Source organism: Paroedura picta, chromosome 4 (genome assembly GCF_049243985.1).
Source record: "Paroedura picta isolate Pp20150507F chromosome 4, Ppicta_v3.0, whole genome shotgun sequence".
In the NCBI taxonomy this organism is placed as follows: domain Eukaryota; kingdom Metazoa; phylum Chordata; class Lepidosauria; order Squamata; family Gekkonidae; genus Paroedura; species Paroedura picta.
This window is the reverse complement of record NC_135372.1, coordinates 58,820,122-58,832,595: the sequence shown is the minus strand read 5'-3', so window position 1 is coordinate 58,832,595 and position 12,474 is coordinate 58,820,122. Positions and strand designations below refer to the sequence as shown.

The 12,474-nt window shown below is 41.9% G+C and overlaps 1 protein-coding gene across 2 annotated transcripts in view; it reads right to left on the bottom strand.

Annotated features, from left to right (window-relative positions):
* The window catches only part of PALMD (palmdelphin), a 61,222-nt gene that overhangs the window by 32,071 nt on the left and 16,677 nt on the right, over nt 1-12,474 (bottom strand). The gene's annotated exons all lie outside the window — the stretch shown is intronic.

Below are 12,474 nucleotides of genomic sequence, written 5' to 3'. Positions count from 1 at the left end.
ATTACCATATCTACTTGCCTAGAGTCCATTCAAGGGTTCATTTTAAACATGAAACTCCTGTAGAAGTCTAATCCACTCTTGGGAGGACCCCCCCCCCCCTTTAGTCAATCTGTCTAGGACCAGTCACTATCATCTGGATTGCTGGGGGTGACAGATTGTATTTAATTACCAAATTGGTGTTTGGGTAAGGAAGTTCTTGGACCTAGTAAGTTCAAGGGAGCACCAATGGGAAAGACAAAAGTCATAATGAATAATCATTATATGAAGCTATATAATATAAAATCATTTGATGGCGGCTTGACTATGTCAGAATGTGATCATGGAGTGGTGTTTCCATACTATGGTAAGTTGTTCCATACTATTCCAGCAGCCTGTACATCCTGGCTGTGCATGAGTGAAACTGTGCATGTTCAAGCAGTGACTGCTGTAAGATCACATCTTTTAAAACTATATGAGCTGAGCAGGACTTGCTCCCAGATAAGAGTGATACTGTGTGATCAGTGTTGCAGGAATCACTTTAATATTTTCCTCCTTCAATTTGTTGCTGGGTGGAGTTCTTCCTTTACCCTGATAGGTTATTTTTTCCATTTCTGTTAAGCCTACTCTGAACTGGATTTACATGGTAAAAAGAGAAATGGGCCAGCTGTCATTTCGTCTGGCCTTAAGCCTGCTGTGTCTATGATGGTGCTGGAAGCAAGATATCACCTACTGATAGCACAGAAACTTCAGCAGACATGCTCTCTGCAAGATTCCTGGAAAGGGTTTGCGAGATTTTCCTATTAAAATACTTTCCTTTAGGTAGTTTAATTAAGCCTTGTTTTTTTTTTTTTTAAAGAATCTATTCAGCCTACAGTCCCTATGGCAAATTGTGAGCAAACATTTCTCTTGACCCAACGGTCATTGACTTATGAATAAATTGTTCGTAGTTATTTGATCCAGCATGTGGATGGAATTCTTTTTTGGTTCCTCCCACGTATAACACATTCGTTTCCATTCTGCAATGGATTGCATTGTAGGAGTCTGCTTTCACAGGGGAGTAGCAGACCAAATATCGAAACAACCAAAATAGGAAGTTGGTCTGATTTTGCAAGACTCGATAATCTTGGGTTTGTTTTGGGGGAAAATTGTAAGTGGGTTTGTTGCAGTAACAGTAGCAGCTGGAAATGAATATGGATCATCTTGATTTGGGAATTCTGCTCCTGAAGCCAATTTTAAATAGCTGCACAGAATAAACTTGGTACGTGAGAACGGCACCAGCTGTACATTTTCTGAGTGCTTTCCAACATTCTTATACTTGGGACAAAATTTTTCTGAATTACAGTGGAAAACACCCACCACCCTTATATTTGACTTTCAGAGTATTCTAGGCATTTCTCCAGACAGGAAGGAGGCATGTCCAGAAGAGTGATTCAAGCTGAGACTCACTGTATAGACCCTTATGAGGACAGATCCCTCTTGTGCATCTCTGCACTGATAATTAATTATATACCCACTAAAGAGTCACAGCAAAATTGCCTGTCCACTGAGGAAGCTTATTAGCAAGACCAGAGCGGTAACCTGTACAGAGACACACAAACAGCAGGAACCCACCACTGGTGTCTGGTAAGTCTGTTATATCTCTTTGCATTGAGAGCAGTTGAATGATCCAGTCACATGAATTGGAGATATACACCTAGGTAGAACTAACTGAAAAGAGGTGAGGCAATACTGCAGAAATGCAGCAGGGAGTGTGCAGAATTACATCATGTCAGCGAGAGGGCTGTGAGCCATCCTGGTGAAGCAAGAGGAACAAATGATTCATGTACACACCCGCACCATCTAATGACCCTCTCATTGAAGTTGTCCCAACTGCACCACACCTGCACTGAAGTCAGGGTCTGTTCAGATGTTGGCATCACAATTGACCCCAACTGCAGGGCAGGCATATGTGGTTCACAGTACTGATTTGTTTATGATAAATGCCCATTAAAAGTAAATCTGAAACTACCCCAGCTTGCCTTACAAGTCACTTCATAGATGCAGAGCTCTACTACAGTTATTTTTTCCAGCCATGTGTTCTTTGATAATATGCAAATTATTTAAATTTCATTAATTCATGAATTGATTAATGAATTAAAGGGCACATAATTGATGAACTAAAATAATCAGGCTTTGAACAATGCAAACTAATATCTGACTTGCATACCAAAACATGTCTTTCTGGAAGATAGAAGTATTTGTTATTCTCACAGCAGGAACTTTTACAAAGAAGAAACCTTTTTCTGTAGAGCAGGAATCCAGTCCCCTCCGTTAAGGGAATAGCAGTGAGATTAACCTTCAGTGGCTGGTTTGCCACTGTTATGAACCGGCAATGCTCCCTTGGTGAGGAAACTCTGAGCTCTGTTGCCTGAGGGCCAGAATACACCTAAGCTCTTAACAATGGCAGCATGTGTGGTGCATGCATTTCATCAAAGGAACATTTGTCATGACTCATCATGTTTTGTCTCTTACAATTGAAGACATTACTCCACTTTTCTATTTAATGCTTGCCTATACTTGAATGTCGAAAAGACAATGCAATACCTTCATGGAGCCATCAAACAAGTCATGCTTTCACTGACATGGCTGTATTATTGGCTATGGACACTTTTATGTCTCACATGCCAATCAAAGCCTAACCTGAAACGAAACATTTGGAGCTGTGCCCTTTTTATCTCCTGTCACTTAGTTGATGTGTGAGGGATGTGAGTTCAGGCAACTTTGTATAGGAGTAGGGATATACACGATCCCCTCTGGGAAGTGTAGTAAGTTTTATCAATACTGGTTTTGCTTTCCTCAACAGCTCCCAGATGTTTTGCCTAAGCAAGAACCTTCCATTCACTAAAAATGTGGCCTTGTTAAATAGGTAACTCCAGCTATGAGGGCATTACATTGCCAAGTGGGCAGCATAATATTATGTGAATAACATCTGTGGGAACAGATCTACACCAGAAGACAGACATTTGATGGAGGATAGCTACTCAGTGACTGTTGTGACACAAACCTTGGGTTAGCAGAAGACTAATTCAGACCCTGATGAACATTCAGGCTAATAGCTAATAAGAAATGTGAGCTGTTCTGTGGTTATGTAATAACTGTTGTTGCATGCCCCCCATTTCCCTGAGTGATGATACATTCCAGGAGCAAGTGATTACTTGAGCTGGTTCCCGCTGGAGGAGATAAATCACAGATGTCATATGATATTTTTGTAATACTTGTTTTATTTACAAATTTCCTGGTGGAACACAGGGGGGAGCAAAGAAGAAGAAGATTGTTTTTTTTTTATACACTACCTTTTTACTACCCAAAGGAGTCTCAAAGTGGCCTACTATCACCTTCCCTTCCTCTCTCCACAACAGACATCCTGGAAGGTAGGTGAGGTAACCACAATGATATTGCCTGTGAGGTAGGTGAGGGTAAGAGGGTTCTGTGAGGTAGGTGAGGGTAGCTGAATCTGGAAGAATGGAGAATCAAACCAAGCTCTCCAGATTTTAGGCCACTGCTACTACACCAAGCTGCCTCTCAGAGACAATATTACAGGGTAACAGATCTGCTACCATATGTCAGACTGTCAGAAAAAGATCCTTCCCTTCCAAAATGATTCTGCCCACATAAAGCAGTGGCTCTCACTTCTGTCTGCCAACTTCAGTATCCAAAACTTTTCTTTTTCACCTGTCCCCTCCTTTTTTCCATGCAAAATGCTAACCTCTTCTGAAGAGCACTTGAGCAAAACCTTTTCATGACATTCAAAATGCATCAAGGAGATATCTACAGTGGGTCAATCATTAATCGTACAATCCTAAAAGTGTTTTCTTGGGAGTAAGCCTCATTGAATATGCAAGAGGAGGATTCTAAGTAGACTTGCTTAAGATTGGTCTCTAAAATCCTATTTTTTAATAATTTTATTATTTATTATTATATGAAGCGTTTACAGAAAAGTAAAGAGAAAAAAAAAAGCGACCAGCTGATATGGTTTGCCATCCTCTTTTAACATACATATTCAGTTCCCATCACATATTAATCCTAATCTAGAAGTTTTTACCATTTTTCTTAGCAAAATGATTGTTAATACATATGAGAGTATGATCTATTATAAGAATATATTCTATTATTATCTTAAGTGATATACGGTCAGTCCCTTCATAAATTGGCCCTGACCTAAGAGTTACTGCTGCTGTCTTGTTAATACATATGAAGTATAGTTTGTCATCTTCTTTTAGCATACATATTGGCATACATATTCAGTTCCCATCACATATTGATCCTGATCTAGAAGTTATTACCATCTTTCTTGGCAGAATAATTGTTGATACATATAAGAGTATAATCTATTATAAGAATATATTCTATTATTGTCAGTTCCCTTCATATATTGGTCCTGTCCTAAGAGTTACTGCCGCTGTCTTCCCCACAGGAAACCAGGAGGATGCTCCACTGATCAACACATCCTTCAGGTGGTCGCAGAAAATGAAATTGTGTTTTTTTCCATAGTAGAGTATTTCTGATTGTCCTTCTGTCAGGGCCAAAGAAGTCTCTTGCTTGATTCTTGCTTGCAGTCGCCTTTAAGTAGGCTCTGTATACTTTATCAATCTGGATCTCTTCCTCTGGTCGCACAGAGATATCTCCTGATAGCTTTTTGCGTGCTGTCACCTTTGAATAGACTCTTTTTATTTTGCTGATCCAAATAACTTCCTGCTCTAAATAGACTTCCAGGTTTTCGGTGCTTTCCTTCCTTAAATCTGTTTTCCCAAGTTCTTCCAAGGTGCTTTGGATTTTTACGTCCCTAGCTCTCTCCCTCTCCTGTTGATTAGCTTCCAGACATTGAATTCTCGGTTGAAGTATTGTTGGCTGAGCTGTGCCCTCATCAACTGCTCTCTCCAGATCGTCGGCTCCATCCAAAAGCTCCCCCTTAGTCCCTCGGATTTCCTTTTCCACCTTATTGACTGCTTTCAGTATCTTTGAGTTCCCTTCGCATAACAAATGGAAAAGCTGTGCCTTAGTTAATTTTTCCATAGTTCTAGGCAGTCACAAAGTATAAACAGAAAGTCTCGTGAGGTCTCGCGGGAGCATGAGCGATCCCAAATTATCAGTTTGTCGATCTCCGTATCAAGTCAGCTTCCCCCACTGAACTCTCTCCAGCAAAGCTTTAAAGTCTCTTTTTTCTTAAGCTCTCTCTTTGTTTGGTTAGTGGGTATAATTAGCTGGGAGCCTCTCACTCGACGAAAGAAGGAATTCACTTGTAAATTGGTTGAGGAGGGGGGGGGAAGACCTTGTGGGGAAAGAAAAGGGAAAGAAAAGGAAAAGCCAGAAAGCTTTCAATCCTTACTGTTGTAGACTTCAGCTCCTGTCAGTCTAGTAAAAGATGATCAGGGAAGAATGTAGGGTCAGCTGGTCGTTTCAGGCTTAGAAAGTTATTTACGACAAGGGCGCCATCATGACCTTAAGCACATGCCGCGGTTGATCCGGAGAGCTTCGTCTCCTCCCTCTCCACGGATCTGTAGGACCCTCAGGATGCCGTTCCCGGTTCCTGGGGCGACCGGCAAGCAGATTTGCGTATCTGCTCAGGTCAGCCAGGTGCGGTTGCTCCTGACCCTCAGCATGGCTTAAGAGCCGGACAGAAGCCCAGATGTTACGGCGCCATCTTCAGTCGTTCCCTGGTCCCTCTAAAACCCTATTGACATTATGGTGAATACACGTACATCCTGCTTGCGTGCATCTGTTTGTAAGCGTTAATGCACATTCACTTTACTGATAAAATTGTGGACCAGTCCCTGGATAAACTTGGGGTTGTTTCATCTGTTCAGTTGTACATGCATCAACTGTAACATGAGAATTATTCAACATACAAAGAACAATCAAATGTGCACTGTACAAGGACTGTATGTGTGTTCACTACAACTTGTGGACAGGTCCAAGAACCATCCCTTCCTTGCTTACTAGAGACATTTTTAATATGGAACTGGCCAAGGTCACTCAGCAAGCTTCCATGATAGAGTAGGAATTCAAGCCTGGATCTTCTATTCGGAAACTTTAATCACTGCACCTCATAGACTCTCACGGGATGGTTGCTTTTGAACAGTAACAAGACAGCTGAAGCTGGGTGAGACTTGCATATTGTATGGCAGTAAGTTGGTTAGTGGTTTCTGCTAGATCTGGCCCCAACGAATCCCCCCTCAAAGGCTGAAATAAGCCTGGAAAGAGCCCTGCCCTCCTCCTGCCAGGACAGAAAACCATGTATATTGCTCAAAAGGAACCAATTTTGTCTTTAATGGAAAGTCCATGAATGAAGTCAACCTGTGATTAATATTTATTTTCCAAAATTCTACCCTTATTATTGACCTCTCTTAGCTTGAGTGCATTCTCATGATTTTTGGAAAATAAATATTTTGCACGGGGGCTCCTAGAGAGCTGTATCTAGAGATATTTTAGACTAGTAAGAATCTCTTCTTTGAATTCTTTGTACCAATTTATAATCCCTATTACAACATTGTATTAGTGCATTTTGATATCAGACCACTGAGGAAGACCCGAAGACCAATGTGCTTGGTCCTTTGCATTAGGTCATTTTATCCATGTGTCAGTATGTATTGGATCTGTGCAATAAAGTATGATCAATATTGATTTTTGAAAATCTTGAAGGTTTATGTGAAGAGTAATAAATATTTGTATTTTAATATTTAGCACTTAGTATATTCTGCTGCTCAACCTCTAAGGTTCCTGGTTTGTTATCTTCTAGAAACATGCTTTCTGAAACCTTAGTCTAAACAATTCTTGTTTCTATCTAAATATATCTTTTAACTTGACCATTTGCTAGGGCTGAGATTGAAAGTAGCAGTTTAAAAAGTGAACATTTTGTTTGTCTTTCTCCTTGTACAAGAAGTTCCACACCCTGTACCTCCTTTCCGTAGCTGTGTTCCTCTAGCTGGTTTCCGTAGCTGTGTTCCTCTAGCTGGTCTACTCTTCCTATTGCTATTCATAACCACTCTGTTAAATCTTTTAAGGTTACAAACGAATTGTTTAGCAGTGCTCTGGTTTGCTTTATAAACAATGACATAATTTCAAAAGTAGCTGTCTTATGCTGCAGGCTCATTTCTTCATTTTAAATCTAAGAAATCTTTATATAGGGCAGATAACTGTTTCTTCTTCATGATATATGATTTGTTTACTCAATATAATTTTGAAGCATAGCTGGTCAGAACTGACTGAGCATAATGCTCTTTGGGAAGCATTGAGAGCACTTGAATGAGAGCAATTGAGAGCAATTGAACGCCAGGACCAAACCATGGGTGACCTTAAAGGTAAGAACCAAAACCTTAAACCTAACCTGGAATTCAACTGGGAGCCAGTACAGCTGACAGAGCATAGGTCATATATGAGCCCTCCTTTATTATTATTACGGTACTAGTTGTTGTTAGGTGTGAAGTCATGTCTGACCCATCGTGACCCCATGGACAATAATCCTCCAGGTCTTCCTGTCCTCTACCATTCCCCGGAGTCCATTTAAGTTTGCTTACGGTTCTAGACCAGTAATCAAATTACAAAGTACATAAAACATCTGGCATTTACAAAGTACATACAAGAATCATTGATAATTAAAACAGTATAAAATTTGAAAACATTCCAGCTATAAGAATCAGCATTCTATTTTTATAACTCACAAGCATTGTCTCAAGTTGCTCTGAATCCACCCAGCTCTTTCTTGTCTTGATTGCTCTCCAAGCAAATCTGGCCATAACAGAAGTTATTTCTGTGTTTTTGTCTGACAACATGTCTTTGATCGCCTCTGAGTTGGGCTTATTCTGTAGGGAGGATATAAGTTCTCTCCTGAATTGATCATATAGCCTACATTGGAGTAATACATGTTCAGATGTCTCAGTGCTCCCATCCTGGCAGATGCATAAACGATCACAGATGGGTATTTTTTTGAATAAGCCTTCCCTATATGGACCCTCCAAGATGGACCTGTGTGGCTCCTGACTGCTGTGTTCTGGACCAGTTGCAGTTTCTAGAGCAGGGATAAGGGTAGGCCCGCATACAGAGAGTTACAGAAATCTAATCTAGAAGTGGCTGTTGCATGGATCACTGTAGCTAGGCGCCCCGGTGCCAAGTAGGGCAGTTGTAGCTTGGCTTGGTGGAGACTGAAAAATGCCAGCTGTGCAACTTTTGTGATCTGCACCACAGTAGAAAGGATCATGCCCAAATTCCTGACTGAGTGTGCAATAGACAGTTGTACCCTATCCAGGCAGGGCAACCATGCTTCCTCGCTTGATCCCTTCCTACCCAGTCACAAGATGTTTATCTTTGAAGGATTGACTTTCAAACTCTGCTTGAGCCATCCTGTCACAGCTCCCAGGCATCTGGCAAAGAATTCTGGGGGTGAATCCAGGCAATCATCCATCAGGAGGTAGAGCTGGGTGTCATCTGCATATTGATAATGCCTAAGCCTGGGCAAAAGGGTACATGAAGATGTTAAATAAAATTGGAGAAAGGACCACTTCCTGCGGCACTCCAAATGGGAGTTGGCAGCAATGCAATTGTCTCTCTCCAAAAGCTACCCTCTTTCTGCGAACCCGGAGAAAGGAGATCAGGAATTGGAGGACTGTCCCTTGTATTCCCACATCAGTGAGGCAATGAGCTTAAAGCTCATGGTTGTCTATGTTGAATGCTGTTGTAAAGTCAAGCAACATGAGCAGTACCACCCCACCCCAGTCCGGCTGGCACCAGATGTCATCTGTCAAGGTGACCAATAGTGTTTCCACCCAATGGCCAGGCCAGAAGCCTGACTGGAATGGACCTAGGACTGAAGCTTCATCTAAGTATGCTGATAATTGATCCACAGCAGCCCTTTCCACCACCTTCCCCAGAAACATGAGATACGAGACAGGATGGTAGTTGGTGGTTTCCCGTGGATCCAATGATGGTTTCTTCAGTGGTGGGTAGACCACTGCCCACCTGGGAATTCTCCTGCTGAGAGGGAGAGGTTTATTATTTCCCAGGGCGCAGCTCCTATCCTCTCATCATTTATTTTAAGTCATGAAGGGCAGGGGTCTAATGGGGATGGCCGCGCCACTTCACTTCAGTCCACTTCAGTCAGTGTGAGCTGTCAGAAACCATCAAATACTTCCTCCAAACTCAGAGGCTACTGGCTGGGCATTTTAGAAAAGTTTGCCATGAGGCTGAGGGAAGCTATTTGCTGATCAGCTCTTATTAAGCCCATCAGCCAAGTCAGCATAGGAACAAGACAAGACCAGCCAGGACACAGCCAGTGCCAAAATGCAGCCTTCTCTCAAGGTCTATGGTGTCCCTCTTTCTGCAGTTTCACCCACTGATCCTGCACAGGTCTTGCAAAGGGGCAACTTTATTAGCATGTGGAAGCTATATATACACACACACATTCATTGTCTTTCCCTTAATTTCTCAAACTCTTTCCCTCACTTTTCTCTTCACTTGTTTTGCTGTCTTCCTTTCATCACCTGCTTCTCATTTCTAACACTCCCCCCCCAAAAAAAAATTTCAGTCTTGGTCACAATTCCTTCTCATCCATCCTGGTTGGTCACTTTGAATGCATTTAAACCCTAGTTACTACTATGAACAGGGGGCTATTAATAGTAGTAATAAAAATATTCTCACCCTTCATGTTTAGCATTCATGATAATAAATGTTAATCTGGTAACAACTGATGCTAGGACTTATTCGTTTAGTCACCCCCCCTCAAAAAAAACAACAAACAAAAACAAAAAACAAACAAACAGGTAACAGGAACTTATTTATTTATTTTATTTATATCTCACTGGCTCCCTCTCAATGGTGTTGTCTTCCATTTGATTCTTATTTCAGTTTCTGGAGCCAGAGGAGAGACAAGAAAATAGCAGAACTTGGGGCCGTTCCGCATTCGTCCAAAATAGCACAATGGTTACTAATTGAAATCACTACAGTTTTGCCGTTATGCACAACGTCGTTGACAATCTGCCACACACCTGAAACCGATCCGCAAAAAGTGCTTCATTGTAGCGCTTTCAGGGAAATCCCAAAAAGTGGATTCACCCTCCGGAAAGCGCTACACTCCTGCAACCAATCTGCAACACTAGCGGGAAAGTTCTGTGCGTTATCATTGTTGCGGTTTCTGCAAAGTCCCTCCCCCTGGCTCTCTCCTCTGATCTTCCGGCGAAGCGATCGTCATTTTTTTTCTCCGAGTGAGCGGAGATCAACGCACCGGCAAGCCTTCGTTTACCTAGCGAAGCTTCCCCGGCTGCAGTCCCTCTGTTTAAAGTCACTAAGCACAAGCAACACAGAAGCCCGTTTGCTGGTTTATTTTCCCTTTATTTTTCACACTGTTTTCGGCCGAAAATCGCGCCCGTGAGGGGGGGGATTTTTTTTCACTCGGGGGGAGCATGGCAACGATGAAACGGCAGCTCAAACACCACCTGCTAGCTGGATGGGTCTCTCCGTTGCAACGAATTAACGCAGATTCGTTGCAACGGGTGTTGTTTTTTTTTTAAACCTTCCTTAAAGGGAAAGGGGCTGTTTGGGAGCATGATAACGGCCACCCATTGGCTGCTTGACGGCCAGGGGCGGGACGAGCTCGGCAATAGCGCTTCCTGGCTAGCGATTTTTGCCGAGACCGGAACCCTGTGGGATACGATAGAAACGCAACTGGATTCCACTACAAAGGCAGGTATGCATAACGACGAATTCCACTATTTAAAATTGCAATTTTTCGTTCAGCAAACAATTTGCTACATGGATCCCGGTGCGGAATGGCCCAGGGTTTTTCTCTGAGTTACTTAGTGTTGCTGGGGTCAAGTAAGGCCTGTGCGGTAGCAATAGAAATACTAAAAGAAGTGGATCATGGTTAACACCAAGCATGTATCTGGACTTTTCGTCTTCATTTCCCTTTTCTTATAGTCAATGGTTCCTGCTTATTGTAAGTTGTTCTCCTTCAGCAGAGCTAAGTGGTCAGTGGTAGGGGAATCCCATGTGAGCAGAGGTTATGTCCCTGTGGAGCTCAGGTTATTGAATATATTGCACATTTTCTGGGAATTTCTGCACATTAGCTAAAATAGCATCATGCCCGCGTAATGGCAAAGCGTGAAATAATATTACGTCTCCCAGGCCCTCCTCACCTTTTTTCTTGTCTCGCTTTTGTCTGCTGAGTTTTACCCTCCTCATCTGCTGCTGGAATAGGTGCAAGAGAACAGCGCAACTTATACGTGTCATGCTTATGTCTGTCAATCAATCCAGGCATCTTATGAAGCCAGATTGTGGCTTTCTTCCTGTGGTAGCCCTGTTATATCCCTGAACTTCAAAATATAAAAACACAGAGCTATCCAGTTTTGTGCATATATCTTTCCTTTGTTTAATTTCTCTCTGTTTTCTCTGGCTATCATACCATTGCTCCCTTGCGTTCGTAAAGGCAAATAGGAAATGTCGGGTGCCAGTGCATTTTATTTGAAAAACAAAATTGTTATGTCTGTATAGTTTTTTTTTTTTTAAATGTCTTTGTCTTCCAGTGCCAAATGACCTTAATCTCAGCCTTCTGGATAATGGCCTACATTTCTGCATGGAAGAACAAAACCTCTGCATATTTGCCTTGATTTCCAGAGCCCGTGGCATCCTTTAATTGCCATGACCAGAAGAAGTAGGCCATTCTGACAAAACATATACCATTTGTTTGTGTAAATAACACCTCTCACCCTGACCCTTGAATGGCATGCTGTCATTTCTCAACTGCCTGTTAGATTTATTTCCAAGTTTGCTTGTGCAAGGGTTTTGAGAGGAGATAGAGCAGCTCCTAGCTCTCCCCAGAGTCTTAAATGTCAATTTCTGGGTTTAATGAGATATTTCCCCCTGTCTTACTTTGAGGAAACAGCTGTCTAGTGCCTGACATTCACAGGGTGTGTGTGGTGATAAAGGGCTGGCTGCTCCTTGGCAAAATGTAATTAAGACTAGCTTTTCTCATGTAGCCACAGCAGAACTATGCTCTCCCCTTGGATGTCATTACCTTTCTGATAGCTTGAGAAAATAATATTAGCAGAGGATTATTAGTTGAGGGGAAAACCTACAGTTTTTTTTATAAAGAATTACCAAGGGCAGTCAAACCCTTTGTTTATTTTTGGGGCCTGGGCTTTGTGATAGAATTCCGTGCTTACAAAAAAGTTGTTTTGCTATTTTGTGTCAAGCATATAGAACAGCTCCTGACTTCTGAAGTTAAGCATACTAAAGCTAAGCATGCAAAGAGCTATGCATTCCAAAATGAAATATATATCTTCCCATCAGTCTCCAATTTGACATATTTATTTCCTCACTATCTCCCCCCCCTCCCCAAATTAAGCTCAAATAAACTGGTAACCATATCAAGTAAGCTTGTTGTTCCACTTTGGTCCCTGAATCTGTTAAATGCCATCACTATGCTGCATGCTAATTTTTGGCTATGGCTATATGCATGGACGGGTAATT